General features: G+C 42.1%; 1 long non-coding RNA gene across 1 annotated transcript; it reads left to right on the forward strand.

Moving 5' to 3' along the window:
- Nucleotides 1–609: 609 nt before the first annotated feature.
- Nucleotides 610–27,153, forward strand: LOC149870676 (uncharacterized). The gene is made up of 3 exons (XR_016440485.1): nt 610–737; nt 19,022–19,106; nt 26,506–27,153. It is a non-coding gene; the product is annotated as an uncharacterized LOC149870676 (long non-coding RNA).

Consider the following 27,153-nt stretch of genomic DNA (forward strand, 5'->3'; position numbering starts at 1 on the left):
ACTAGCAGTGCCCAGCAGGTGACACTCTAGCAACACAGATACAATTAGCTACAACCCGATCAAAATTATTTCAGTTTATGCTGCAAAATTATGTTTTGTTAAAGAGAAAATTACTTACTGAATGGGAAATGAATACATTTGTATTATGAACAACCCAGATCATTTATATTTTATCACTAGGTATAAATTTATAATTAGAGCCATGTTCTTTGCATGCAAAACAGTTTGTTTGTTAACTCTAGGGCCTGCAACACACTAGGTTACAGAATAGTTTCCAATATAGACGTATGTTCTCACAAGCTTATTGCACCATTTAAGCAATGACACCCATGCACGTTGGCAGAATGCCTCAAGCATATTTTTATCTTTACTTACTGTAATACAGTTTCAAAGCAAGCCTGTTAAAACCTAGGTGTGTCAACTTAGTTAATCTGCAAATGATTGTGAGCTTGGTCATAAGGAATTGTGATGTAGGACTGGAAGGACTGTCTCTCTCTCTCTTTCTTAACTTGACGGAAGTCCAGCTTAGAACATAGTTTGTAACTGGGAGCAAAATGTCTCTTTGAGGACCTCACTCCCATGATGCTTAGGAACTTCTTCTAATTTCCAAACTAAATTTCTTGATAGCTGTTTTTAACCCCCTTGTTCTTATGCACATTTTAGTTTGCTTTTCTGCTTCCTTTTCTTTATTCACAGATGTATTAGGGAGCAGTCATCTTCTCTGAGATTTTGCTAAGGTAAGCAAAAATCTTTTTGTCTCCTCCCATTCCCTGTTGCCACTAGTCGCCCTGCTCTGAAAAGGTTGCCATTTAAATGCGTCTTAAACAGGGATCCCTGCTGCTGCTTGATTTGACTGGGAGGAAATTAAAATGGTAAAAGTTTTATGAAGTAATTGAAAAATCACTCCTGGTCTGGCTCACTAACATCTGGTGTAGCTGTAGAAGAGTTTAACAAAGGCCCCACCTATTTTGAAACCTGCCAGAGTGCATTCTCCCTTTCTGACAGGCACAGAAACTTTTGTTCGATCCCAGGAAAGGGCTTGCCACTTCAGGAATGTCACCAGACTTTTTGCATCACAAAGATTAACATTTCATTGAGACACACTGTTTTGAAACTCTGCTTTAGTATCAGGGACAGGAAATAATTTAAATGTGTGTGCAAATAAAAAAAAAAAGGCATTTTTAGGACGCTGTCAATTCTTTTTTTTCATTTTTTCCCCAGAAAGTATAGGTGAGATAATATAAATCATTAGAAAGAAAAAAAGCTCTCTCTCTGGATACAAAGAGTACTAGAAACAACCTTCCTTATCCTATGTGGTTTTTGTTAAATACATGGCTGAATGAATGTATTACTCAGTCTTAAATTCTTTATACAGTGATATATAGGTGGTTTGTACCACACAAAGGATTAATGCTTATGTAGAAACCTTAGCTCATTTATTTCCTAACTTTGTGTGAGTTTAGGTTCACCTTCCACTTGAGGTTATACTGCATTTTAATTGCCATTTCTTGAATAAAGCAGGATGAAAAAGGAATAGACAGTCAGTCAATCAATACCGTACACCATCCAATATTACTGAACTTAATATAACATCAAAACTGACTTTTTGAGGCACTTACTAGTTTGCCTACCAAGATGGTAAGCAGCTCAAATTTTCAGGAAGAGTAAAGTGAGCAAATTAGCCAAAGTAGATCTACCCCCTTCTGCTTTCCCTGCATATATTAAACTAAATATATTTTGTCCAAAATAAAATGTGAATAAAATTACCGTCAAATATCAAGCAATTCACTAAAATATCTGTTATCAAAAGTGATGTCATCCTATGGCCCAGATACACCAGCCATGTAGAGGTATTGATCATCCCTACTGATTAGTTGGAGATTCCCATATATTATCAGATTTCTTAGACCCATCTCCAATGAGATATCGTTTAGATCTTGCATATGCTCTCACCTAATCATCCAAGTGAGCCTTTCATTTGTTAAAGCAAGACCGTGTTTTACCAGCCACCCATGCATGTAATGATTTGGCCTTTATCTGGTAGAGTGAACTGCTGCTCCTGTAGGAAAAATAACTACACTTCACAATTCTCCTCTTAAAATGTAGATGTGTACCTACACTGCAAAGTCTCAATCACCAGTGTGTGGAGGTGAATTGATATCAGTAAATTTACTCCAGATTTATATCAATATAACCCTGAGACCAGAATTTTATCCATAATATATATTATGGATATATTTTTTGAGAGGGAAGGAACATGGACACAGCAGGGTTTTCTTTAGTTAAACATTTATTTACATAAGGCCTGATTTCACCAAATGCTGCATGAGTTTTCAAGGGGCTTTGATTCTTCTCCTCTCTTCCCCTTCTCCCTCCTAGCTACATGAAGTGAATGTGCTGGGACTCTGTGAGATATGACATACCACAAGTGAGCAAAAGACCAAAAAATTCTGGTGTGGTGACAACAAAGTTGAGTCATGCCAGTCTCCTGAGTAAAATAAATGTCATATCCCACAGATCCTCATTTTTTACCATTCAAGTACAAATACCTCCAGACTGGAATGTTTTGCATTACTCTACATTTTCCGTATGTGATTGGGGATGTAACTTCATGGTTTTAAAAGGCATAAACACATGAATGGTAGTTAAACAGCGAAACAGCTAGTTGTTGTTAGAAGTATTTGGCCTGCAGTATTGATTGGTTTACCTGCTAGTAAGGTAATTATGTCCTTGTGATCTTATCTCAACTAAGCTGGCCAGAAATCAAATGTCCACTCCATGTATCAGTTTAGTTTGTAGTATTGTTTTCTTCTCTTCATTCTAGGGCAGGATGAAAAACCAAAACATTGAAAAATATTTATGGAATACAAATTCCACACAGTGGGTATTTGTTTTGGGTTGGGTTGGTTTGTTTTTTTTTTTGGAGGGGGGGGTTGGGGGGGTTGTTATTTTTTCTGGCATTTCTGTTTTTCTGAAATGAAATGCAATCCCATGGATCCCCAGTCTAGGCAGGTTGCCCTCTGCTTTCAGTAATGGGGACTGTGGTATTGCAAATTGCATTTTAATGTGGCTTGACTGTGTAGAAAAGAAGTTTATAAGAGGACTGGAAAAACCCTTGTTCTGTTATGTAATTGCAGCTGGAATTTCAGACAGCAGAATTTCATTTCAGTCAGTAGCTGTTAGGATTTTCAGAGTCTCCAGATAAGGATAACACCCCATTATGCAGACTGCTCTGAATCATGGGATCCAAGGTTTCCAAAGTACCAGGTCCACTGCTTGCTCAGCTCACAGGGCAGCTGATTCGCAAGTTGCCAGATCTGGACAGCATGGAAACCAACTACCATGGGTCCTTGGCACTAATGCAGTTTTCATGGTAAGGCCAACCTAAAGCCCAGGAGATGTGGCATTCCCAACTTCCAGACAGTTTCACACTGGGTCTGTTGCACTGTTCAGGAAACTTAACCTCCTGTACACCCTACTGGGAAAGCTGTCAGGAAACTAGTATAGCCTCTGTTTTATAGGAAATTCTAAAACCCAAGACTTTACTTTCAAAACATTTTGATTTCAAGAAAGCCTGTTTGTTTGGAAAATTCCTAACTTGCTCTGATTGGCTAGACAGAACAAGTTCAGTGAAGTCTAGTAAAAAGTCACCATTTTCCTGTTTGTTGAAATAAGTCAGACTAGTAATGGCATTTCTTTAGGCTTGCAACTGTGTGTAAATGTTCATTATTTAATGTGGCGCATTCACATTGTGTTGTAGCAGGGATGATTAGAACGCCTGGGCTTAACTCAGGTGTTCCAAAGTTGCTTCAAGTTTCTATCTTATAACAATGTATTTTAGAGGTTTAGAGTTAGAATTGATCTCACATCTTGATGTTGAAAAGGGCTGGGGTTTTTTAAGTTGGGAAAACGTTAATTGAGGAAATGAAAGGGTACTTATGCACCAGAAAGAAAGCACTTATGATATTTCAATGACACTTTTGTGTATGACTTCAAAATATAGCTTGACTCATTCAAAGAATGCAGAGGATCCTAATGCACTCGTGAATAACTTCATCACATAATGATCTAAATAGAGGTTTTGAATACTTAGATTTTCAAGAGCTGCATACAGTAAAAGCTGTGTTAACTGGCATTCTACTATCCAAAATACTCTATTAACTGGAATTTCCAGTGGCTGCCAGACGTCGGGGCTGCCACCCACCACACTGCACTGTTGCCGCTCTGTGTATGGCCTCTGCCACCCACCTCCCAGCCCCTCCTCTGCATGCAGCTGCCTTTCCTCCCCACTCCTGCCCCACTCCACAGGGTTTTTCTCTGGTTTATCTGGTTGCCTCAGATAACCAGAATTTTTAGATACTGGCACCCCCTTACCCCACTCATGCCAGTTAACACAGCTTTTACTGTAGTTAGATACTGTAAGGAATGATATAAAAGGAATGGTTTATAAGGCTGGTAAATTGGTTCCTACAGTGTTTTTTGGGTTTTTTTTGGGGGGGGAGTATGTGAAATGACACCCTAAACATTTATGACCTGATGATCATTAGCAGCCTGATATAGGGTGTGTACAAAAGTTGAGTTTTTTTGTCATTTAAAGCATTTTATTGTCATGCAGAGCAGAAGTGCATGGCTTTACAGCACCTTAAAATGGGTATAATGCTTTTAATTGACACTTGTTAAATGAGGTATTAAATTTGAAGCACTGCATTTTACAGCACTTTAGCAACCTGTAGCTTTAAATAACTTGTACGGTGGTCGAATGTCTGACTAGAGGAAAAGCCCCAGGAGGCTGCAGAGTGCCCCTGCTTCCTGGCCTAGAAAGTGCAGGAAGGCTCAGAGGCCACTGTACCAAACACTGCACTTCTGTCATGTTTAAGACAACTATAAAGTACTTTAGCAACCTGTAGCTTTAAATAATTTAAAGCTTTAAGTTATAACTAGTGCTATAACTAGTGCTGTAAAAAGTGCTCTAAATTACAGCACTGTAACATGTGCACAGAACACTTCTGTATACACGCTGTATGTTTTGTAAGAGAAGAGATTTTTCTCTGGCTAAAACTTCCCACTCTTACTACACTCCATTGTGGACAGGCTGCCATCTTCCATCCCAGAGCAAGCAGCAGAAGTCCTTCTATTCCCTGCAACAGTTTTTCAGGTTATTTTCCCTCAGCATTTGTCACCTAGTTTTATAACGTTAACGAGCTTTGTGGTGTACCTTGGAGAATGTTTTCGTTTCTCCCTGCTTATGTTTACTATCTCAATGTCACACCTAAGTGATAGCCAAAATCATCACAGAGTTGGAGCACTGAAAATATTACTCAACTTTACTTCCTTAGCTTTAGACGGGGAAAAGTCCACTTGGAAGGAAAGCTTAATATGCCATTCATTTATATGAAAGAGACAAAACCTGTGGCTTCTCATTTTGAAGAGCTGATGGACCTAGGATGAATACAGCCTTTCAAACTATTGTTTTGGTGCAAGTTCTTTAGGAATTATTCTAGGGTGAAGTTTCACATTACACTTAGACTATACTAAGGGCACTTAAACATGAATGTCCACACATAAAAGCTTATTAATTCATGCTAAGTGTCCTCCGAGCATTTCAAAGTTATACCACTTACCACTAGCTCATGTTAGGGTAATTTCATGGAGATAAAATGTGCAATTTGCATTGTTCCGGCATCCAAGACTTCCAATCCCCCCTCTTCCCCCAAAGCTGAGATAAAGCTCAGGTGCCCTAGATCCTAGCCATGTTCCTGCTCACCAGCCCTCTAATGGCAAGTCAGAGTTGTGCAGGCAAGAAACAATATTAACCCTTAACATACAACCGCTCATAGAATATTCTAACTTTCATGGCATTTACCATTTCACAGATTTGGTATGGTCTAAGAGTAATGATTAACTTCACCCCTAGAGGAATGAGAGAAGTCACTATAGAGTTCTAGTAGTAGTAGGCCTACAGAGTACAGAGAGCTTACTATTGATTAGTAACCTATATTACAGCATATCTATGGCTGCTGTCACAGAACTATATGCATGGTGTAGCTTTTAATTTTAAATGTACTGAAAACATTTAATGAACTATGCCCCCTGTAGTAATTTGTATTCCTATACTATTGCAGTATACTTATGCTCTATTGTTAATGCATAATCATGCTAAGACCTTGACCTAGCTCTCCAGAAAATCTGTCTTCAGTAAAGCATGAAGTACTGAAATGCTAATGAGTGTTAAATAAGTGTAAAATATGTTAACCTATCAGGAAAGAAAAGAAGTATCTTTACCAACTGGCTAGCACAGCGATAAGGAAATCTCCTTTATTACCTTGCTCAGTAGTAAATATTATTTAATGAAGACCTTCCAAGGACCACTAAAAGTAATTTGGACTAGATTTCAGAGACCTCAAAACCTATTGTAGTACTACCTCCTGTATCAGAGTTTAATCTTTATGCATTCACTTTGGAAAATACTTTGAATATAGCACCATTATGCTCTGTGACTAGGGAGAAAGTGGGGTTGAAATCATAGAAACTTATGTGGGTTTTTCATTTTTCCTTTTATATAAACTGCTGAGTTATTACTTTTTTGATAATAGAACAACAGAACACTGTTCTAGCCTAGTAAAATCATCAATATGCCAGTTGGCTAAATGACCAAAACAGTTAATGCTAAGTAGTTCTATAATTCTAATAGAAGTAGTCAGGGACTGAGGATTTACTCTGTTTAAGAAAGGATGACAGAATTATCCCCTGGCAAAAAGATAGAATCAAAATTTCAACATGGATAAGAATATATAAAAATACCATATGTACTCAAATCTAACATGACCCTACATATAAAGTGATCCCTCAATGATTAGATTTTATATAAAGAAAAATTATAAATTTATGATAATTTTCCAGGTATAAAATCTAACTGTCAGATGTTTGCCTTGAATTCATCCCATTCCCACTGCTGCAGCAGGGAAACTAGTGATGGGGGTGGGGGCAGGTGGCCCCCTTATTCTCTTACCCCCAACTTCTTTGCCCATCAGCCCCTTCTCCCCCTTTACTTGCAGACCCTGTTCAGGGTCTGTTCCCCTCTGAGCATGTGGACGTGAGAAAAAAAAAAAGAACCAAAAAGCATTGACTTTAAAATAAACATACCTATAGTCATTTGCATACAAATTTCTATGGGTAGGCTTAGTTTTTGATGTATTTTATCGTTTTTGATGTATTTTATCTTTTGTGCCAACTGCTGCAAGTTTCAGCACAGGTACTCCATAAACACACTTTTGAGCTGTACCTTTGTACTTATAACTATGCATGATATTAATCCAAAGCCAGTTCAGTGAATTGGGCCCCAGCAGATTCAGTATTTCACCCAAAGGTGACCCCACAGCCCAGCACTGCTCAGTATGTGTCCAGACTCTAGATACCCCCCGGAAAGGATCTATGTGCTAATTAGCCCACCCACTCATGACTGGAACCAGGTGTTCATGTCATAAGTCCTGGGATCCTCCAAAACTATATACACAGATGAAATGCAGGGCTGCCTGGCAGTGGCAATGTGTTGGGGATGCACGAAGGTGCACATGCACCCCCTGAGAGTGCTGGTGTACCCCTTGACTGGCTGTGGTCACCGCTTATGTGACGGGTGGTGGGGACAGGCAGGAGCAATGGTGCCCCCCTGCAAGAACTGGCTGGAAAGTGGGAGCACCATGGCTCTCCCAGAAGTGGCTGTAGCCACTTCCAGAAGCAGCTGCAGCCACTTCTGGAAGTGGCCACAGTGATTGGCCGCCTCATGATCAGCTGTGGGGGACCCCCCAGCCCACCACTTGCTGACTGGTTGCTGGGGGGCACATGCCCCCCCCAAGTAAGGCAGCACCAGTCGCCCATGCTTCCTGGTCTGGCTTCACCTCACAGAAGGCACCAATCACATGCACTGAACTGAGAGAGGGGGCAACAGAGCCTCTCAGCTACATAAAGTTTGGTAATGTTTGCTGCACATTTAAGGCTGGTGAAGAAGCAGAAATCACTGGAAATAGGAAAGAAAGGAGGTGTTCAGCTGTGGGAGTAAAGACACAGTTGAAATGTAATCATTGTAGTGGTTCACCATGACTTGAAAAAGAGTCAATGCCAAGCAGGATTGAGTGCAATGGGCACTATACCTTATTTAGGTGTGCTGCATCTTAGGCAGTATCTGGCAGGGGAAATACCATGACCACTAAGGTGGATTTCCTACTAGCTGGAGAAAACCATATTCTTGACAGGGGGTAGAAGCTTGATTGAGGTAAGGCATAGTTAGCCTGCCACTTTTAATTCCAGTGGGAAGTTCTTGGCTATATGCCAACTTTATGGAAATTGGAGACTCCTCTGTAGCTTGCTCCTGCAGCTGTATGGCTGAGGGCAAGCGAAACTCAGGGGCACCTGAACCCCAAGCCTCTGGGCTTGGGCCTGCATGTAGGATGCCTGCCAAAGGATTTGGAGGCATCTGAAGCCCCAGGTGGGGTGGAGAATTTTTGCCAGTAGTGGGGCCATGTGTGGCTCTTGAATGACTCATGGATTTGGACTTGATTGGCTGATTTGACTTGAGCTATGAAAAATTTTCATTTAAAAAAAAAAGTGTGGAACACATGACCCAATTCTCTGCACAAAATACACTTCCGTTCTTTCTTACATTCTTGTACCACATGACCCTTCTCCCTGCATGCTGAACAAATCTCAGATGGGCAAGTCATTGCCAAATGCCCCTCCTTCTTGCAGCTCAGACAAGTTCAGCTGTGCATAGTGAATTACTAGTCCTTTGTGGGGCCCTAATGTGATTCCCAGAGGTGGATGTTGTACCCTACCTATCCTTACTGAATCCACTCAAAGTAATACCTGTAAACTGTCAATGGCAGAGCAAGTAAAGGTAATTAAGGAGCTAGTACTCCCACTTATACTGTATGTAATGTTCCCTCCATCATGGACTAACATGCAGGATTCAATGGGAACTGATGGTGTTCTTTTAGAAAACCAGAAGGAAAAGGCTTAGGAGAACAACACTATCCAAAGAGAAAGTGAATGGAGGATCGGGCATTTTTAAAGCACTCTGCAGCTGTGCACTTCTGTCAGTGCACAGCTGTAGAATGCTTCCAATGACCAATCCAGTAACAAACTGTCACATCTGTCAGCGCCCTACAAGTACTAACCTGCTGTGGAGTTTATTAATTTCCTTTGGCCTAATAGGACCACACATATAGCTGCTGAGGTGTTTACTGCAGAGCTAATTAGGCAACTCCACAGTAAATGTCTTGCAAACTGTGCTCAACAAGTACTAGAATGAATTGATTAGCAATTTAATATTGATTCTGTTTTGTTGTTTATCTGAATGGCTCTTGGATGAAGACAGGTGATTTTCAAAACTGATATTTTATTTTTTGTGCATTTTGGCTGCCCTACTTGGCAAAGCACACTATTATAATCTATCCAGAATTGCAAGGAGAAGACTCATATGTGAAAGTACAGGCTGGGAAAAGGATGATCCATTTGAAAGCCACAATCAGCTTGTGAATATAAGTTTACTGAAAGCTGATTAGAACATCTGGGGTGTATCCTCATGTGTGTGAGTTTGCCATGGTAGAAATAGCAGCGGCACATATTTGTGCCACTGCTTCATGCCCCAGGGCATGCCCCTGCACATGCACTCCAGCATGTGCCGAATTGTCCCAGCTGGGGTAAGGGAGGCTGGGGCCAGGGCCTGCTGGGGCAGCAGCAATGCTGATCTGGCCACAGGGAGCCTGGCTGGTAGCCAGAGCATGATTCTGGATGGCCAGGATCTGTTTCTGACAGTGCACACTGCTGCTGTGTGTGCCTCACCACTTTTTTTGTGTGTTTTTTTGTTTACACCGAGATCTCCTGGTATCAAATTTTGGTGCCACCCTGCAAATTCACAGCATGGTGAATGGTTGCATATGCACCATGTGTTGTTTGCAGTATATCAAACAGCTTGAGGAACCACAAACTGCATGTGTGCACTCATCTAGACATGCCTCTGAAGTCAAAACGGTAAACGCCAATTTGCAAGGAGAAGCCAGAAACAAGAAGTACATGTCCAAACTTTTAACCAGGGACTCACCTGTGTTTTAAGGGAAGCAAACTGCTTGTTAGCACAGCTTCATCACTTTAATGTAGAGCAGAGATAAATAGCCTAACATTCTATTGAATTTACTTTTTCTCATTTCTCTGATCAAGCTTGCTGGCAAACATTTTTAAAATGTATATATATATAGATGTCCTTCCTGTACAGCATGTCCATTTGAAATTCTCCTTGATATGAAATTCTCCTTGTGATGTGTGAAGTTGAGGAGCATCTTTTGAAGTAGTTCAGAATAAAAAGAAAAGTAAATCAGTATTCAGAGGCTTAACCATGGAAAGATCTGTTTATTGCACAAAAGATTTATGCCATCAGGTCACCTACATGGAGACTCATCAAAATGCCTGTTCCTTTGTTAAAACAGACATGTGCTTTATAGAAGCAGCCCCATGATATTCATTCTGTTGTGTGCCCAATGGTCCCCTTTCTCTGGCTGAGATGCACCAAGTTCCCCAGGGCCACAATAACATTTCTGTCTCTCGTTTTTTTCCTCTCTCTAATTTGAGAAGTCAGTTAACAATAATAGGAAAGCATGCACAGTATGAGATAATGGCTGAGACAAAAATCTGATAAGTTTTGAGACCCAATTATGTGGAAGGATTTAGCTTAAAGCATCTGCATGGACTTTTTGAACTATTTATTTCTTTAATAAAAATGACTGTTTTTGGTAATACTTTTAAAATTAATATGATCAAAAACAGTTTGCATATTCAAGGCACTGGTTTAAATAAAAGCCGTTGTGCAATGCAAAGATAGATGACTTTGTTGTTGTCCTGTGAGGTCAGGCGAACTCACAGGATCTCAAAATTGTGCTGTTAAACAGGATTATGTGACACAATTGCACATATACAAACACACAAAGCAATTAGATTCACACACACACACACACACACACACACACACACACACACACTACCAACTCAGGCACATACACATCCAAGATTACCAGCCTAGGCACATGCATACATATCACCAATTCAAGCACGTACACACCCTAATGATAATGACATGAAATCATACACAATATACACATCAATTAAACCCTGACTCAGGTGACAGCGCATGTGTGTGTTGGTGCCTGTGGTACCTATGCTTGGGGTGCTTGGTAACTGAAGAGCAAGTGGCAGAGATCAGGGGAAAAGGCAGTGTGGACAAGGCAATAGCAAAGAAACAGGGGTTTTCAGGCAGAGAGGAGCTCAGGACAGCTGGAGCCACAGGAGCATGGGATAGGTTTTGGAGGTGGCAGTGAGCTAGAAGCAGGAGAGGGAGAAATGAGACAGAAGTTAGAGGAGCGAAGAGCAGAGACTGGAGCAGGGCCAAACTGTAGTAAAGCAAAACCCAACTCAGGGTCCAAATAACAGTTTTATTACATGAACACTGTACTGTACAGCTTGGTTCCCACACATACTCACCCAAGCACTCCCACACACACTCACACAATGGTAGCAGGAGAAAGAGACTCAGTGGAAGTGTTGGAGTCCAGGTCAGGAAGAGAAACAGAGTCCAAGTTCTTGGTTGAAGAGAGAGTTGGGGTGATAGCCACCTATCCTGGGCTGTGAGTTGATCCTTGATGGCCAGTTGGGTGGGGTCCCCTCTCAGAGCTCCTCATCTTAATTAACAGCCTGTCCCCTTCCCAGGTTGGGGACAGGATAGGTCGTCAAGTAATGGGATCCTGTAAGGGCAGCCATGAGAGCAGTCCTGTAGTAGCCTCTGGCTGGAGAGTTCGCCTATACATTTCTCCAGTTAGGGAGCTGAAGTGTACATACACTCCAGCTGCAACGAGATTTTCTACTAGTAAGAAATTCTGCCTTGTATTGTTTATATTTATATATAATTGCTAATTTTGTAAATGTCCTGCAACTATCAAATTATGCCCATATAGCAAGGAACACCTAGAGTTGCACAAAATAATTGCTACCCTTCTGTCCTCTCCATTTCTTCCTATTCTTTAGTCTCATCCATTTGTTGTCTCTTGTCAGGTTATACGCTTTTCAAGGCAGAGATATTATCTCCATATACATTTGCATAGTCTTTAGCACAAAGAGGTCTTGTTCCAGCTGAGGGGTGGGGGGTGTCTCTGAATATGGAAGTGATCTCAAGAATAATGTATAAATTATAGCATCCATATTTATACAATTATATATCACTTATAACAATTCCCTATAGACGTAAGAATGAGACTTCTCCCCTTTGTTTCCCACCTTTCTAAGAGCAGAAAGGGATACCCCAACTATTTTAGGCTGTTTGTTCACCCATTTCTGAAGTGTTTGGAACCTACTTGGGTTTCCAGTTTGGGCACATACTCTAGAAAAGACATTGCCTGTATTTCACTGCTTGAAAGTAAGTTATGTAACAAAGAGATACCATAGGAAAGATATTAGAAGAATTTATGTGACAGCTAGTGACATGAAAGCATTGTGAAAAATTTATGCATGTTTAATGCAGACAGAGATGCCAGGTTCAGTTTACATCTTTTTAAGAACCCTTTTTATGCCCAAGCATCTCAAATGCTGCCAATGTTAGAGAAAATCTACAACATTTTACAAAGATTCAATGTTCCTATGTGTAAATTGGTATGGAAAAGTAATGTTGCAACAAAAATGTAGAGCATCTTATTTGGAAACTTTCAAGTGGATCACTCCCTCTCCTCCATCCCCTCCCTCTTTCCCCCTCCTGTGCATCAACTGTGAAGCAACTCTTATGAATTTTGTGTCTGGCATATGTAACAAACCATATGGCCAGCATTCAACTAATAGGTACCTCATGCCTTCAGCTGGACTTGAATGTCTGTGCCAAGTCAAAAATGCCTTGTTTCAGTCAAATGCTCATTCTGAACATACACAAAAAATGATTTGTAATGGTTTTGTATTTACTTTAGAAGGTCATCTCTTTACAGAGATGTCCTACAGAAGGCCATAAACTTCAGGATTATTAGTGAAAAGGTTTAAGATACCACAAGAAGGCAAAACACACAATCTGGGTCTTGGTCTACCTCTGTACATGTGGCAGCATCACTGTTCCTGTGAAATATAATTCAGCATACAATTCTGAAGCGGAATTATATATAATGTGTGTACATGGAGGTAATAAAAATTGTCAGAACACCTCTCTTTCAATTTATTTGCATTTGGGCTAGCAGGCTCATCAGTTATAATCTTTGCCTACATCTGAGCAGAAGTGTAAGTCTTTATTTTTCATATTCTCTTGACAACAATGGAGGTTAGTTGAAATATGCACGCATCCCAATATGACCTGTGAGCTCCCTGGGATGCCAGAGATTGCTGAGCACACCTAAGCATCCGAGCCACATCTGATTGGCTGGCTGCTATAGAGAATTGTGCCCTGCCTCAGGAGTTGCCCCTCACAGTGGCCTCTCCCTCTCACCCTGTCCAGAGGCTTCCAGAAAAGACTTGGAGTAAATGCCAACTCTTGGTAATTGGACATGCATCAGTTTCTCTGCCTGAACCCCGCCCTACAACACATGACAAAGTCCACAGACCCAAGAGGTGGGGCATATCTTCCTTGTCACCCTGTGTGACTTGCTGCCAGCTTGCAACATTGCATATGTCCATCTGGAGATGGCCCACCAAATGATCATACTGGTACACGCCTTGACCATGACCTCCAACAGCCTCTCCATTGTCAACCACTTCAGTGTGGGAAGTCCACAGTCAGAGTGGCTGTCCAGGACAGATGCCCAGCCATCCAGAATATTCTGGCAAACTGTTTCACCCACCTCATGAACCTGAATGTGGGCATCCTGGTTTCTGCTGGATGGGCTTTCCCAAGTTCATGGGGGCCATAAGCATTCATATTTCCATCCTCTGCCCACCCCAAGGCACCCACCAGTTCATCAACCACCAGTGCTTCTTCATGATGCTGCAGGGCATCATCAGCCACTGGAGATGCTTCAGCCATGTCTTCACCAGCTGAGTGGGCAGTAACCACAATGCCAGGGTTTTCTGCAACTCTACCCTCCTTCATATGATGGAGAACAGACACTACACCCCTTACACCCCAGCATTGACATTGGTGGTATCCTTGTCCCCACTCATCACTGAGGACCTGGCCTACCATCTAATGCCCTAATTCATGAAGCCCTACATGGACAACCTGAACCACAGGAAAGAACACTTAGCTACTTCCTGATCAGGTGCCACCAGACTGTGGAGCTGGCTGTCAGATGCTCGCTGTCAGACACTGGAGGACAAGAGTGTGCACCTCAACATGGGCAAGGAGTACCTGCCATACCTCCTCACCAGGGATCCTGGTTTTCTCTGATTAAAAAAACCAAAATCTCCAGTTTTCAGATTGAATAAAGTAGCCCCAAATCCACATTTTTCCATGATTAAAATGAAACACCACGAATATATAGATCTATATATAGTGGTATTTCATTTAAATCATGAAAGAATGTGGATTTGGGGTTACTTTATTCAATCTGAAAACTGGAGACTTTTTTTTTTATCTGAGAAAACCAGGATCCCCGCTCATCACCACCACCATTGTCCCCCACAACATTTGCAAGACCAGAAGGGAGATCTTTTGCAAGGTCTTGAAGCATGGCATTCTAACCAGGGATAGCACACCAAGGACACATGGTGTTTGGGGGCCAGCCACAGTGCACCCCCAAAAGAATATGCATGCTCCAGATAGTTGAACTGGCAGAAAATTCAGTTCCAGGAAGCCCTGGCCATATACCTGTTGGCCTGTGAAGGCTGAGGGTGCTCCCCAAATGAATATGGCCTGAGTTGTCAAGTCCCAACCTCAGACAAGATAGCTATCCCATGTGGCTCCTGCTCCTCCAGCTCTGTAAGGTGGCTTGTATCACCAAGAACCCTGGCTGGCTAGACACCTTCCTCATGAAGGGCATATACCTGGATGCAAGACAGCATAGTGGTTTCAGTCAGGGATGGCGGTGGTGTTGGAGGTACCCCCACACTGAGGGCTATGTGTTCCTCATACTGCACTGAGGGACCTGAACCTCCTTTCCCATGTGCCACAGATCCTAGTCTCCCTCTGTAGGGACACTGACCACATGACTCTCAACCATGCAAGGGGTCTATCTCATGCTCTGAGACTGGGGTTGGCAGGTGCCTATCTCTGCTGTGGCTGGAGTATACCCCTGCAGCAGAAGCAGGGTCACATGGCACAGATCTGCTTCCCTATGAGTACCCTGCATGGCAGATGAAGCAGCTTGGGTTCCTAGATTCTGTTTCTAGCCACCATCCTAGTGACTATCTGGTATGGTCGTATGTCTTCCTCCCCACTTGATCTGAGCCTTCTAGTTACTTGCTAGGGGTATCCCATTACCAACTGAGGAGCCTGCATTCACAGGGTGAACACCAGGCTTGTTATGGGAGGAAAGGGGAGAAAGGAGGTTAATTTGGAGAGAAGTGCAGTATCCAGGATGGGCCTGACTTTCAGTCCCAGGTGCCCCAGTCCCAATCCCTTCCTCCACCCCCACCCACGGGAGCTGGCAGGTATTGGGGGCCTTTCCATCCTCCCACTGAGTGTTCCATGCCACTTCTCCTGTCCCTGGTCTACCTCCTACTCCTGGTGCTGCTTGTCAAGCTGTGATTGGGGCCACTCTCCCCAACCCTACCTCCAGGGGTAACCAATTTTGGCAGACATCCAAATCACTTTAAGATCTTCCAGAGGGCCTTGCTGTTGACTGAATCAAAACCCTTGATCAAGTCACTGAAGGCAATGTAAAAATCTTAGATTCTGAAGTACAGTATTTCAGAATAATTCACTAGAAGGAGACCCGTATAAGACAGTAAAATAAGGGGGAAACAGAATGGTGGACAAGTACCAGCAAAAAAGATGTAGTCTTGAAGCAGATACATTTGGGATTTTGCAGTGTGTGCTCTCATTAGCTAATAACATATTCTTTCTTTAATGATGTCCTGTTGTGCCTGTCCCAAATTCTAAGATCTGTAATGGAGGAGGTGGGGAGGGCTGGATCAGGTGCAGATGAGGAAAGGGAGCAAGTGATTTTGGAAAGCAGAGAGGAATATGGTGAAGTAATGTAATCATTGTATTGTATGCCTTTCCTTTTCTGTCTTGCCCTCAGTTTTGTCCACTGAGATTGCAAGCTCTTTAGGGTAGGGACAAGGAGTATTTTCCATTGTGTTCCACAAAGTGTGCCTGCCATTCTAACTAGAGAGCTTTCTAAAGGATGCTTCTGGCAGCAAAAAAGGCTGAGGGGAGTAATACGGTTGAAAGTAACGGCAATTTAAACACTGGGACTTATGTTCCCTGTGGGCAACAAACTTGTGGATCACTGTGATAAGTGGTACATTTATCACTTCTAAATAACCAAAAGTAAGAATCCTGAGTCAGAAGTACTCTCGTGCCACTGATAATACATGTGCTGCTTATTCATTAAGTCAGCAGGAATAATCAGTTGAAAATAGCTGACTATCTTGAGACTCCCAAACCACTTGAAGAGTAGATGTTTAACTATATAAGTCAGGCCTTTAGTAAACAGCTAGTTTTGAGTTGAAGAGAGCATCCTTCACTCTGCTGTAATGACCTCTGCATCAGAAAAATTAACAGCATAACCAGTTTGAAAATAATTTCTCCTATATGGAATCCTAGGACCAATTTCATAAGACAGCTGACTCTTGAAAAGACTCTTTGGAGAGAGCAAGAGCATGAATCTGAGATCCTATTCTTTATTAGAGCAGCATTTTATATATTAAGTTCTGAATATGAACTGCAAGACTCAATGGCTGGTAGGCACACTGTATATATTATCATATATATTTGTGGTCTTTTAAATACTACTGCAACTATAAATGTATAATGAGGATATAATATTGAGAACTGATTTGGTTAAAATATTGATTGAAAAATGTTCCTGTCATAAAGTTCATTTGAAAATATATGTTTTTCTTCATAATAATGTGTTTTCTCCATTTTCCAACTATTTTGCAACTTTTGCTGAATTGGGGGTTGTTGAAGTGAAGGAAAATGGGAAGGTATGGGGAAAACCTACTTTTTCCTACTCCGCTTATTTTAACTGTTAAACAGGAAAAAGGTGCATTTCCCCCTACTTTTTCATCATCCTTTCCCCATTTCCTTTCCCTTTAAAAAGGGGATGTGGAAGGGGTAGAGGGAAGGGACATAAATTGTTTTTGTTTAGAAACCCAAAGTCAAAGCAGTTTTTATATTTTAAATGTTCCGAGATGTCTCTACACATTTGTGAAGAAGAAACGTTTTAAAGGCTCAAACAACAGCGTGGAGGTGTCCCTCTCTCACTGAAAGGCTATGGAGGCTTAGGTCCATTGGCATCAGTAAACAGGTTCCAAAGGCACCTCATTGATGCCTCTCTTCCTAAAATTTTAGTGCATTTCTGTTAAGTATTCGAAAAATACTCTTTCCCCATTATGCATGAAGAAACAGTTTTTTTGTTTGGTTTTTTTAATAAAAATAATTTACTGTCAAAGACAGGAAGGAAGGAATAATGGCATAAGTGGAATGAATGTGTAGCATTCAACGTTTTCAAAAGTGATAGCTGGTGATTATATAGTGTGCTTTAACAAAGAAGGCCTTTTGCATATGGATAACCAAATCTTGTCACTAGCTTGCCTAGACAGTCATGGGAATTCATGGTCACCTGCACAACAAAAGTTAATGCCCATACAAGTCATTGCAAGGGTCAGTGTTTGTTATATTTGTGACTTGAGTGATATCATTTCTTTCCATCAAGCATTTTATTATAAAATAGTAATATTTATATTGTGCTTTGTGTGTCTGAAGTGCTGAACAAACACTAACTATTCAAATATATACAATTGTTTCTAACAGTTACTTTCTGTTTTCAGCTGTTACCTGGAAACTATCCTGGAATTATTTTTTTATTTTTTTTTTTGCAGCAGCAGCAGCAGTGGTGTAATCACGAAGGCATGTAGAACTTCCCTGCCTCCCCCCGTCCCATCCCATCCCATCCCAATTGCTGTCTCAATCTAATCTGTTTTTCAGAACTTCTTAAGATTTCAACAAACAGGAAAAGTACAGAATGATTCCAAATTATAGCTTTACTTTGGGTTTAAAAAGGAAATATTTCTAAGCCTGAGAATAGCTGGAAGGTAGTGTACTGTACCATCTGCAGCTTGCTTAAGTCTAAAGGTATTTCAGATCTAGAGGCCATGCACTGCAAAGTCTGGGGAACTTAGGGAAAAACATAAGCCAAATAGGGGCTGGACTCAGCTTAAAATAGAAGCTATTTACTCAAAATGATTCACTACTGACAATTGGAAGCAGAGTTTGCTGTATCCCTTGTCAGGAGTAGTTTCATAGTAGGTAGGGTCGGAAGGGACCTGAGCAGATAATCAAGTCCGACCCCCCACCATGGGCAGGAAAGAGTACTGGGGTCAAACAATCCTGGCAAGGTGTCTATCTAGCCTCCTTTTGAAGACCCCCAGGGTGGAAGCGAGCACCACTTCCCTGGGAATATTGGACTGTGAATTCCAAAAGGTTCAGGCTGTCCCCAAATGGTGTGTTGCCATGTGTAGCCTTCCTTATATCCAGGAAAAGTGCATTGTGCAGAATTGAAAATGACTACAAAGAGTTCAGCTTCAGGAATTTTTCATCATCTTGCTTGGAACTGCTTATAAGTAGAGAGAGTGGGCTTACAAGTGAGGGAAGAGCTCTTCAGAAGCTTTTTGGGAGTGGCTTTGGACATAAAAAATAAAATAACTTGAAACTGCAGCCTGCCCTACAGTTACATCGTCTCTGCTGTCCCAGTAAAGCCTTTTTAAAGTTCAAGGAGTTCAGCATACTTTTTAAAGGACATAGATGCTCCCACAAATTTTGGAGGTTTGGGGTTACTTGAAAGAGTATACGGCAATCAGCTGGAAGCAGACAACAGTCTCACCCCAGGCCTAATTCTCCTTTCAGTTATACCATTGCAGATTGGGAGTCACACCAACAGGGTTCAAGCACTGTTCAAGCGGTGGAGTGGAAGGAGGATTTGGCTTGCTGCGTATGTAAACCTGAACCTATACTTATGATAAATTGTTCCTCTCTGCACAATTTTGTTAAAATCATATTGGACACAAACTCTCCTTTTCCAATAACACATTTAGACTCTCAGCACCATGAAAGAAAGAAAGTGGAGGAGGATGGAGAGGGAAGCCTTTCTGAGATGCTATCAAAGGCCGCTATGCCAAACCACAAATGCACAATCCAAGAGTACTGCCCTTATTAAAGTGGAATGAAACTCAATGGACCATATTGAATCATCACTTATTCATAGCAGTTTTCTTTTTTATGGCTTATTTTATATAACCAAGCCTATGATGTCTTCTGTCATTTGGGAAATAACTGGCATCTAATAGTACTCATAGTCATATGAGGGCCACATATGTGTGCAAAGCCCCGACACTAGGAGTGAAATAGGCAAACGGCCAAAACAATCGCATTAAATATTATTTTCTTCCATAAAACTAAAGAAATTTAGACATAATTTACCTTTTAACTGATGTGGTTTTTTTGCAGAAATACCATTACAGGGAATTCTCTGATTGCAAATTTGCTAACACCAAAGTAGGTGTGTTTGCTCAGTGAAGGTAGTTTTAGCCTATGATAAAACAGGTAAGCATTTTGTGTCACCTGTTTCTTATGAGCAGGGATCCTGGTCTTCTCTGTTTAAAAATACTAAATTATCTTATTAAAAAAATCCTAAATTCTCTAATTAAAAAACCCCAAAACTGTTTTTCCATGATTTAAAAGGCAACACCACTATACATAAAGGTGTCAGTTAAACACAATGTTTTATTGATCTATCTACAATTTTACAGCACTTTGGAAGACTACCAGTGCCTCAGTCATGGTAATAAAATAAAATCTAAATAACTATTTATTTTTGGTGTTTAATTTTTTTTCTAATGGAAAAACAGTACCCTTTGCTCACCAGGACATGGGTCAAGCTGTGGCTGTCCCCCCACCTGCTTCATAATGCTGAACAGCCCTGATATGCTGGTGCCCTGCCCCTTCCCCTGGCATTGCCTCTCACTCCCAAGTCTCAGCCCCCCCAACCCTGTTGGTACCTTTTACTCCTGACCCACAGCCCCCTGCCTCCCATGCCCAGCCCTTCTGGAGGAAATCCCCAGCTATTAGCATTATGGGACCTGATGACTGCTGGGTCTGGAGCAGAGTGCAGAGCTCAGCACCCTCCCCCATGCTCCCTCCCATGGGCAGCATGGCCAGATCAGAGCTGAATGGAGCCTATGGGGGGTGGGGGAAGATGCAGGCTGCCTGCCGCTGGGCTTAGGGCTCCCTGCCCTGCTGCCCTTTCCCTGGGTGTGTCCACAGCCCAGCGGGTAGGACTTGGCACATGTGGGCAGAGCCAGGTGAGGAGGCTTGGTGCTACCACCACCAGGAGCCCCATGCCAAGTACACCGCCATGGCAAGGTGCCCATGCCTACCCAGCAGAAGCAGAGTTGTTGGTGATGGTACAAAGTTGTGCCCCCTCCCCTGCTGCTTCTGGGCAAGTGCAGGCACCTTGCCATGGTGGCACAGCTGGCACGGGACTCTCAGTGGTGATGGCAGTGGCAGCAGCACCAGCCCTCTCCACTCTGTTCCACCCCCCTGTGCCATGTCCTACCCGCTGGGCTGCAGAGGCCCTCAAAGGGAGGGCAGCAATGTAGAGAGTCCAGAGGCCTACAGCAGGCAGCTTGCATCCTCCCCAGCCCTGCACACAAATCCGGGGGGTATATGCCCCAACGTGTTGCCTCTGTCACCGAGCCCCTCCGCGGGAGTTCACACAGTGGCAGGGAGCCAGTCCCTCTGCCCCCCAGATGAGCCGCCTATAGCTCTGTCCCACTCCCACACCTCAGCCCTGCAGCCACCTGCTGCGTCCCAGATCCTGAGCCCCATGCACCACTCTGGATAAGCAGTGACTCCAGCTTCAGGTGCCAACCCTGTCCCACCGTGGGCACCTCAATCTGCCCCTCCATTTCACTTATGCAACCCCCCCCCCAACTTATCTGAAGACAGCTGAGGGAACTACTCTCCACCACTGCCTGGCTATATTCCCAATCACATGCATGTGTGCCCACACACATGCACTGGCACCCCCTGCATCCCACTCCCCTCAACCCCAAGCAGCCCCTTATAAGATACAACTCTTCCAGCTTGCAAGGAGGGTTTCCTACATTTTTCTTCTTTAAAAGAGAAAATCCATGACTTTTTACTTTAAAGGAGAAAATCTACATTTTTCTGAGGGAGATGGAAAACTCAGATCCCTGCTTCTGAGGCAAAGTAAAATTACAGCTGGAAAAAGAGGTATATGTGGCTAAATGCTAAATATAGCCACTCCTTTCTCTGATATGCATGTGTAACAATCATGCATGTATTAAACAGCATTAAAATAGTTGGGCAATTCTACTTCTAATATTAGAGAGGTGCTTATGCCAGAGCTCCAGACTGGAGCAAACTGAAACTTAAAGAGAGTTTTGGATCCCTAATTCAGCCCTTTGTTTAGTATTATATCTACAATGACCTGAACACCAGAACCTGGATTAATAACTGAACTTAACGGACCTGGGCCAAGGGCATTCAATTGATTCTATGATTACTGGGTACTATTGCTTGCAGTTGAAAAAAGGGATGCAGGGTCTCCTGGCTCCACAAGAACGTGTACTGATTTAGATGATGGGGGAAGGGAAAGCTGCTGCTGTTCTATGTTGGAAGGGAAGACAGGGCTCTAGACCATTTGTCCCATTACTATCTATCCCTCTTTTGGGCTGATTGAGGTGATGGGAGCCACTAGTATGCTTCTGCATTTCAGGTCAGCAATATTATAGTGGGGCCCTTGCTTTGGTCATCTCCATTAGCCCTGCCCTTCTTCTACACTTCTGGAAATGAGTTTCAATCACTTTCCCCTCTTCCCCCATCTCCAGTCTGCTGTCTACAATTGCTGAAGCTAAATAGTGATAGTGAAAAGCTGGGTAATCTGACTCACTGAAGCTCCTATTCTTTACCTTATGGCCCACATATCAAAACAGGGTTCTGTGTTGGCACAGATCTGCAAGGGAAAGCCCAATCCAATAAATCAGAAGCCTTTGCCCTAGTATTCTTTCTCTGCCAATATGTCTTCTAAAGTCCTCAGGGGATGAGGTAGGGAGAAAAATCTCATATTGTACTAAAGAATACCCAGAAAAAGGATAGTTCAGTGCTTGAGGTACTACTTTGGATTTTAGGAGTCCTTGATTCAGTTCTCAGCTCTGACAAAAACTTTAGGCAAGCGATTCAGTTTCTCTGTGCATTAGAACAAATGCATTGGTAACCACTTGGCCTTCAGAGATGCACAATGTGGGTAATAACCACAATGCCACCGTAGATCAAAGTTTCTAGTATATCAGATTTGTATTGGACGTTGCTTCTTGCCCAACAGGTGTCTTCAGAGAATGACCTTTTTCATGCGGTGCTTCCATGGGGTTTGTGCTTATATTACCATTTGATGTCTGAGGCTTGCTGCAGGGCTTAAACGAAAACATTTGTTGATAAAACCGCTTTAGGCATTGGTAAGAACAGATAACTTCTGCCACTGATTCATGCTTTCTTATTTTCTTTTAATTTTTCTCTCTTCTACCCACCTTTCTACTCCAAAATATTGTATTTCTCTTGTGAGATTGGTGACCTGTTTTTGCTCTTAACACTTGAGCATCTTTAAAATATCAGATATTAAACTAAACGATACATGTCTGAAACAGATGTGATATCAAACCAGTAATAAGATTTTTAAAACATCCAATACTTTAAAACAGCTCCAGAGCAGAAGAAAAGGAGGTTCTGTTCATATTTTTAGCATTACAAATAATCATTTTCCAAAATTAGAAAAATATTGGAAACTTGTACATAGGATATTTGAAGGTATTAATTTTTATGGAAGACATAGCCAACTGTAACGGGGGGGCCTGCTCAGGGTCTGTCTACTGGTGACTCCATCCACCTGTTATAGGCCAACCACCTGCCTCCTTTCCTGCCATGCCTTGTTGTTAATTAATTGTTGTTAGTTAAGCAGGAGGCTGCCTGTTTTATGCCCCGATGCCAGGGGGCACCATCTGTGGCTGTTCCTCCCCTATGCTGCAGCCCAAGCCTCACAGATGGTATTTGTAAATTCCTCTTTATGTTGGGGTCTTGGCCACTGTGGGCCTACCCCTTTTCCCTCTACCTAGGCCTGTTAGTCAAAAAAACCCACTAAGCAGGGTTTGACTCCCAGGCTATAGCTCTCAAAAAAAAAGACCTCACTAGGGCTCCTGTGCCCCTGGGGTCAGCTCACCCCCAAATACTGCATCCTCTCTAGTGCTGGGGTCCTCACACTGCAGTGGGCCCCCAATGAGGCCTCCTACTTCCCCAAATAGCCTCACCCAAACCACCAGTCTTAACATTCAACACAAAACATAGGCTTCTAAGGCCATATAATGGGAAAATGATAATACAGAAATAAGAGAGACAACATGCCTGCTTACTTTAGATGATCATGAGGATGGCTCAGGGCATGGCACAGTCTTCCGACAGAGACTGCAGCCACGACACCATGGTCATTGGAAGTCCACATCCCTGCTGCACCTCTGGCCTTCTCCACTTGCCATTTGTAGGATCATGGCCTTCCTCTTCCTGTCACCTGACCAGCTGGCAGGGCCTGAGTCTTAACCCCTACTTGACTGGCCAACCATGACTGGAAGGTTCTGGATTTAAAGGGACCACCCTGTCTCTTAGTAACGGGGTTAGGGTTCGCTGTTACACCAACAGATAAAAACAAGCAGCATTTAGAACCAGAACTTTCTTCAGCTCACAGGGAACTTGTACTCAGTTTCACAATTATGCCTAATACAGGAGCCATTCAAGTATTGCAAAATTTATTTCATATATTTCATAGACATTAGAGCTGGAAGGGACCTTGGAAGATCATTGCGTTCAACCCCCTGCCCCAGGGGCAGGAAGTCAACTGGGGTAACAGGACCCCAGCAAGATAAATATCCAACTGCCTCAAATGAATTTAGATTCAATTCTGTGATATGCTCTGCATTTATTAGCAGATGGTGAGCCACCTTCACTTCTATCTATGCACTGAGTATTTTGCACAATTGGATACCATAATTCTCAGGTTTAAAGTGCCTAACTGTTGCATAAAATTGTCTGAATACAGTTGTTAATTTTTTATGGATCTGATTTTATCAAGACATCATGGACAGTTTGATTTAAATGTTCCTAGTTTAGGGTACTCACTGATAAGTTTAGAAGGTAAGAAGCAGTTAAATTTCATAACAGCTCTGCATTGTTTAATATTCTGATAGAAATTTGAATGTGTGCTGTCTTCCTACATAGTACAGTAAATACATAACTGTATATTTGTTTTGGGACAGGGACCCCAATACTCTATTTGTAAATACTTAAACCACTAGCATCTGGTCTATAATAAATGAGGGCTCTTTGGTAGTCCCATTATAAGCACTTCTCTGTAATTTAGATACATAGGAATATAATTTTTAGTTTCCTGATGGAATAGTTACATGCATTAATTTAGTGGTTAGCAAAAACCCTTGGAAACTTTTAATGAACAAAACTAGATACTGGAAGATACCTGTAACTAAGGGAACAGGACACAGTGGAGGGAACCATTTAGGTGAAATACATCCATTTCTAAAATTGTTTTGGTATCAAGTGCCTGAGATGTTTAGTACCTGCAGATCCATTGACATAGATGTGGATGCTCAGTACTTCTGTAAATTATGGCCTTGACATATTACTAAAACATAAAATACAAACAGAACCGTGACTTAACTGACATCAACTCTTTAAAGCATGTCCTTTAAATAATGAAATGTTGACATTTAAAAAGCTGACTAAACATTTTTTGATTTCCAGTTCCCATTATTTTTTAATCAGAATTGGGCATCCATACTGAGGTTCTCTGAATGTTAGTAAAATGTTAGTAAAAATTATATTGGGGCTGTAATCTGACACCATCTTGCTCGTTCATTTTATCAGTTTAGATTTTGTTTAGACTCTGTTTTAACAGATGAGGACAAAGCTACTTCGAAGTCCAAGGTTGAAATCTTTGCCCCATTGAAACTGATAGGGAATTTTACAGTTGAGATCATTTGGAGCAAGGATCTCACCCCTACTAGCTTTATCTTGTAGGAAGAACTATACAAGAAATAGTTTGATTCATATCAGGAAAATATGAGGTCAGGAAAACAGACCTTATGACGACAGACTGAGAGCCATGGGGCTCTTTAGCCTGGAAAAGCACAGGCTCATGGGTGACCTGATGGCCACCTATAAGTTTTTCAGGGGTGACCACCAGTGTCTGGGGGAATGTTTGTTCACCAGAGCGCCCCAAGGGATGATGAGGTCGAACGGTCATAAACTACTGCAAGACAGTTTCAGGCTGGACATAAGGAAGAATTTCTTTACTGTCTGAGCCCCCAAGGTCTGGAACAGTCTGCCAGCGGAGGTGGTTCAAGCACCTACTTTGAATACCTTCAAGAGCAAATTGGATGCTTATCTTGCTGGGATCCTATGACCCCAGCTGATTTCCTGCCCTTTGGGTGGGGGGCTGGACTCGGTGATCTTCCAAGGTCCCTTCCAGCCCCAACATCTATGAAATCTATAAAATATCATAGAATCATAGAAAATGAGGGTTGGAAGGGACTAAGGAGGTCAGGTAGTAAGGGGAGGGCCAATGTGGGGGGGCAAGTGACCTGGGGGAAAGTCCAAAACCCTGCTCAAAGCAGGACCATTCCCAACTAGATCATCCCAGTTAAGGTTTGTCTAGCTGGGTCTTAAAAACTTCCAAAGATGGAGACTCCACCACCTCTCTGGTTAACCTGTTCCAGTGTTTTACTACCTTCCTAGTGAAAAAAAATATTCCTAATATCTAACCTAAACTTCCCTTGCTGCAACTTGAAACCATTGCTCCTTGTTCTGGCATCTGCCACCACTGAGAACAGTTCAGCTTCATCCTCTTTCAGACCCCCCCTTTAGGCAGTTGAAGGCTGCTATTAAATCCTCTCTCGAGTCCCTCTTCTTTAGACTAAATAAGCCCTGTTCCCTCAGTCTAGAAATAAATATAGATCTGACAAACTGGACATGCCAGGTCTTTTCATAGAACTTGGCATTCCAATGTGGAAGATAGGAAGAATTATTGTTTTGTTTATAGTGGCACCCACTGAATACCAGACTTTTCTAGAAAGAAAAGAAACAAAACAACTTACCAAAAAAAAAAACTTTTCCAAGAGCTTACAGTCTAAAAACAAGAAATAAAGTTAATCATGATTCAATGGGATGGATGTAGTGTGACACTTGAGACTGATTTGTGTATCAATGCATCTTCTGAATGCTTAGTTTGTAATTTGATCTGGTTATTACAGGAGAAGGAGCTGTGAAGATCAGTTTCTCGGGTGACTGGCTGCGGACTGGAAGGACCTGGCTTTGATCCTAGGTGACAGCAGTGGGTTTCCATTCATTTCCATGTCCAGTGTAGCCTTTAGGCCTACCCAACCTCCTATCCAATGGGCCCCAGGAACTACCTGCAGGCAAAGGCAAATGGAGTATCGTAATGATGACATCACCTCCTACTTAGGCTGAGGGTGAAGAAACAGTTGAACCCTGCCTCCATGTCTTGTAAAGAAGACAACTTTACATTTTATTATAGGAGAAACAATTTGTACTGTGGGTTTATCTATGGATCAGAGGATAGGAAATTGACTTTAGAGTCTAAAAGGACTTTCTTTAGTGAATTACTACAATTGTAAAACATGACAAATTTCAGTCCTGAACTACTGATGACACGTTCAGAACTTGTCAAAATTCTGGAAGATAATATACCATATTGATCCAAATCCAAAACAACTTGAACTTAAGGTGATCTCCCCCAATAATTAGATTCTATAAATGGAAAGGTTTAAATTGTTATAATTTTCCATGTATAATTCTACTTACTGGAGAGTTTTCTTAAATTCATGCCCCCCCCCCACTACTGCATGGGAGGAAAAGCAGCAGTAAGGGGGGGGAGCAGG

The sequence above is a fragment of the Crocodylus siamensis genome, chromosome 2 (assembly GCF_052110815.1).
Source record: "Crocodylus siamensis isolate JL-2025a chromosome 2, ASM5211081v1, whole genome shotgun sequence".
In the NCBI taxonomy this organism is placed as follows: Eukaryota; Metazoa; Chordata; order Crocodylia; family Crocodylidae; genus Crocodylus; species Crocodylus siamensis.